This window comes from Capsicum annuum, chromosome 9 (genome assembly GCF_002878395.1).
Source record: "Capsicum annuum cultivar UCD-10X-F1 chromosome 9, UCD10Xv1.1, whole genome shotgun sequence".
In the NCBI taxonomy this organism is placed as follows: domain Eukaryota; kingdom Viridiplantae; phylum Streptophyta; class Magnoliopsida; order Solanales; family Solanaceae; genus Capsicum; species Capsicum annuum.
In genome coordinates, this window is record NC_061119.1 from 128,879,634 (window position 1) to 128,884,806 (window position 5,173).

Genomic DNA, 5,173 nt, shown 5'->3' on the forward strand with positions numbered 1-5,173 from the left:
ATATATATATATATATATATATATATATATATATATATACACGTATGATATCACCGTATAAACTTATCTTTCTTGTCTATTTATGTCGTATGTGTATCCTTGGCCTTGTATATAATTATATAACTTCCTTTCACTCCTCCTTTGTATGTTGACAAGGGATATACGGTATTTTACTTTAGACTCTGGTTACTATTATAATAGGATAGTTTATCCTTATTTCTCCCTTAGCATTATCATGTGTACTTCCCTGTTACTTACATGTAGTTTATATTCCTGCTTTACATGTTATTTATGTTTGCATTATCTTTGAAGCTCAGTCGGTAAATGCCTACTGTATACCACATATTTGGCACTTATACTGTGCTTCTGCAGCCTACAGATCATAGTACGAATTTTCATCATTGTTATGTACATCATGCGGGGCAGCTATGGATCAGAGATTTGGGGTGAGCTCTTGGCATTTGACATATTACTATTCTTCTCTTATGGATTAGATTGATCTCTATGTTGTATTTAGAAATGACTTGTACTTATATTCGCTCTGTATTTCTCTTTGTACTCTTATTGTATTAGAATCTACTGTACTAGTTTCACCAGGTTCTGGGGTTTCCTTATATATATTGGTCTTGTTATCATATTTATTTCGCTATTTCCTTTCATTCTTTTGGATAGTCTGTTACTAGCTTTTCCGAATTATGAGTTGGCTTACCTATTGGTGAGCTATTTTAGGTGCTATCATCACATGAGAAATTGGACCATGACAGTCAGACGAATTCGGTGAATTATTACTAGAGTCATGTGAGAACAAAAAATATAAAAATTATCTAATCTTGAGTCATTGTCTTATGAACTTGACTTGTTAATACATATTATATTTTTTTTCCTGATATGAGATTTTTTTTCTAAGAGTCGGCTTAAATGTTCACTGTACCTTTTTCTATGTCATCTTATATATTCTCAACTAAAACTTTTTGAAACGTGTGATTTTAGATTAATAATATGTCAAGTGTATTAAAATATTTTTTAAAATTCTATTTTTAAATAAATAATGAAAAATTAAAATAAAACATATGTTTAACATACTGCAGAGTAAAACTTATATTATCAATTTGATCGAATGCAAAAATTTACTAATAAAAATCAATAATAATGTAAAAACTGACATAATTATTTAACGATAAAAAAGGTCTTTTATTAATTTTGTTTGACTACCATTAAGTTAATGAAGTATAATTTTGACGCATTCAAACAAAATAAATTCATTGAAGCATTAAGTTAATAAATTGAAATAGAGGGAGTGATTATTAACTAGTTTGTAGTTAGCAAGTCAATATAGTCTCAACAGCTGAGTTAGGTGTATAGTTAACTAACCAAAGTTAGTTATACTACAGTGAGTAGTTGGTTGGTTTGTCATAAATAGGACAGTTGTACATAGTAAAATACAACATTACTCATTTGAGATATTTTTAGGTAAGATATAAATGTTCTTACTATAACAGATTGTCTCTTCCTTCTCTCAATGCTCTTATTCTTCTGCATTGTTCGAATGATTCTAACTCTCTATTGATGGATCTTTCATGGAATCAGAGCTCCGCTGAGGAGTAATTGTACAACAATTAAAGTAGATAGTACGATGGCACTAGTAGTTGCCCTATATTTGAGCGTTCGCAATTACAAGCAGTTAGCTACACAAGGCATATAAATTCTACAACAATTAGAAACTTGAATGGTGGTGAAAGGTCAGAGATACTAAAATATGAAAATTGAAGAAAAAATCCACCAGTAATTGATCATAATCATCCATTTTATCTTAAACCTAATGATACTCCAGGCAACTCCTTAATCTCTATTCAATTGACTTGATCTGAGAATTATCCTTTGTGGAGTAGATCTATGAGGATTGGATTATTGGGAAAACGCAAGTTAGGTTTTGTTGATGGTAGTTTCCTAAGTATAGTTTTGAATCCATTCTTTAAGATTTGTGGAAGAAGTGCAATGTTTTGGTACTATCATTGATATTGAATGTTGCTAGACTAGGTCTGTTGGGTAGAAGGTCAAAGGATCTCGTGCATTTCAATTACATAAGGAAATTCATACTCTTTCTCATGGTAGTCCATTTGTTACTTACAACTTCCCAATGTTGAAAAATCTATGGAATAAGTTTAAAGCATGATGCCATGTCCCGAGTCTAGACAATTTTTTACTCACTTTGATTATCAAAGGTTGTTGCAATTTCTCAGGGGACTAAATGAGACCTATGCCCAATCTAGAAGTCAAATCTTAATGATGTGTCAAAATTCCTTTGTAAATAAAGCCTACTCTATGATAGTAGATTAGGAAAGTTAGAGGAATCTAGTTATATGCAGTCAGATCTAGAATTTATATAAGATACTAAAAGGCACATCATTGTATAGAAGAAACAGAATTTATGGTAATGGAGCATCAACTAGTGGTAAGAATTAGAGTATATGGAAGTGGAGCATCTACTAGTTGAGTAAACAAGTTAAAAGGAAGGAGAAAAGCCATCCGTGTGAGCATTGTGGGTGCAAAGGACATACCAAAGAAACTTGTTAAAAAATAGTTGGATATCCTCCCAACTTTAAGTCAAAGAAGAAAACTACAAATACTGGTGTTTCTTCTAACTTTGCGGGATCTAATGAATCTGTATTGTCAAAGTAGAGCATGAATGCCAAAGGCAAATGTATGCTTGTCCGAGATCAGCTTCTCCATACATTCAGTATCATGCTCCAATTTCTCAGGCTCAGCAAAGATATACTACCACAGCACCTGTACCTGGCTCCTTTTACTCCTGAATAATATAATAAAATCTTACAACTATCTACTCAAGGAGAAGGACGATCTTCAGAATCATCATCAAAAGTTGCCACTGCGGGTAGTGCTTTCTCTGCATTACTTGATAAATATGCACCTAGAGAGTGGATAGTTAATACTGGTGCAACCAACCACATGATCTCTCAACAAGCTTTGCTAGTGTAAAAATCCACATAGACCTCCTTCATATGAAAACTTTAAAGTTTATTTACCTACAGATAGTGTAGCAAAAGTGTCTTGTTTTGGTAATTCCCATATATTGCAAGGTCAAGAGAAATATAATGTATTATATATCTTGGAATGTAAGTTCGTGGTCTCACAAATCAAAGTATTCGTGTCTATATCCCTTAGAAAATTGATATTGCTAAGAGGAAACACTGGTCCATCCTTGTAGTTGCCAGAGTTCTTAGATTTCAAGTTGCAGTACCTCTAAGGTTCTGGGGTGAACGTGATTCCACTACTGTGTATTTGGTCAACAGGTTACCCTCAAAAGTGCTCAAGGTCAATTCTCCTCACAATAGTTATTTCTTCATTCTCCTTCTTTAGAGCACATCAAGGTGTTTGGTTAACAGGTTACCCTCAAATGTGCTCAAGGTCAATTCTCCTTACTATAGTTATTTCTTTATTCTCCTTCTTTTGAGCACATCAAGGTGTTTCATTATTTGTGCTATGCTTCTAGTCCAACTATTGTAGATAAATTTTCTACTAAAGTTATATATTTTGTTCTCATGGGGTACTCTTCTACACAAAAAGGGTATTTGTTGTATAATACGCATTCCAAGACATTTATGGTAAACAAAAATATTATATTCTAGGAAAATATATTTTAGTTCAAAGATGTGTTGTCATCATCTAATCCAATGTTTCCTATGCTAAAGTTGATTTCCTCAGAGCATATCATGCTTCTTTCTTTACTATTGAGTCCTTTTCTGAACTATCTACTTCTATTCTTGGTGTTGATATTAATATTTCCCCTATTCTAGACCATAACATGTCACCGTACCAGTCATTTTCTTCTCTTGCACCAGTACATAATTCCAGTTCTCTAGTGGTTAAACCTCAAAGACCTGGTTCTACCAGTGTTTTTCCTACTCTTGCTAGACCATCTAGAGCTTGCAGTCCTCCATTTTGGTTGCAGGACTATGTTCAGCCTAAAAAAAAGCTTCTTTCTCTCATGCTTTGGCTCAGTTTTTATCTTATGCTAATATTTCTCCTGCATATAAAAAGGTTTTAGCTACATGTGTTGTTCATTCTAAGCCTATCTTCTATAAAGTTTCTTTACAAGATCCTAGGTGGGTTGCAACAATATAATTGGAGATTACTGCTTTAAAAGATAATAACACCTAGACATTTGTAAATTGATAAGTGGCAAATTTTCCACTCTTTTGCATCTAATTTATTGCACACTATGGTGAAATGATTGAATATATGAGACTATTTATGTGTAAAATGCACTAAATTTCGGTGTTTGTAATCCTATAGGTAAGCATGATGAAAAAGAGTTGAGAAAAAGCTAGAAAGGAAGGGAAATGGCCAAAAGATTGATAAAGGTTGCAGATAAGCTCCATGAGACGGCCCTCAGGTGTTGCGATCACAACCTGAGGGTCGTGATCGTAGTCAGTCCAAAAATTCAGGGGTGGCAATCTCAATATGATGCCACGCGATCGCAAAACCGCGACCGCAATTGGGGGAATGCGATCACGACAGGTAGAACAGATTTTAGGGGCAAAATTGAAAATTCACAGAGCTCAGTCCCAAAATATAAAAGGATGAAACCTCAATGTTTTACATATCCAATTTTCCAGTCTTAGAGAGAAAAAACACTTTATATTGAATGAAGAAACAATTGCTGGTATTATTCCAAGAGAGATTTGGTTGTAAATTTAAATTGATGTTTGGATTTATACTTATTTTGCTTATGATGAATGAATTGCATGCCAATTTGGATATATTTCTTATCTTTAATTTCATGAGTAACGAAATTTATATCTTGGGGTCATGTTTGATTAGGTGGTGAATAATGTATGGGTATTGATTGTTAGTCCAAATAATTAGTTAATTGTGATGGGTTTTGCTCTTACTCCATGTTTGAATTGAGAATTTGGAGTGATACCCTAATTGTCTTAGATTCTATATCATCTTTGAAAGAAGGATACGAGTGAGGAGTAATGGTGAACAACATCTTGAATTTGTTTCTTTACTAGCATCATCTTAGAAATAAGGGTGTTATTTGAGTTAGCTATTTTCATAAGCATCATCTTAGAAACAAGCATACTAGTTTGAGGTAATGTATTGGTAAACTTGTCATGCCTATGATGTGTTCGAAAGAATCCATGAGTGA

At 33.2% G+C, this 5,173-nt stretch overlaps 1 long non-coding RNA gene across 2 annotated transcripts; it reads left to right on the top strand.

Annotated features, from left to right (window-relative positions):
- Positions 1–3,592: 3,592 nt before the first annotated feature.
- On the top strand, positions 3,593–4,783 carry LOC124887283. Of its 2 annotated transcripts, none has more exons than XR_007044677.1 (2): positions 3,593–4,124; positions 4,315–4,783. It is a non-coding gene; the product is annotated as an uncharacterized LOC124887283 (long non-coding RNA). The 2 variants fall into 2 exon arrangements; XR_007044678.1 differs by having other exon boundaries at positions 3,593–4,059.
- Positions 4,784–5,173: the final 390 nt, after the last annotated feature.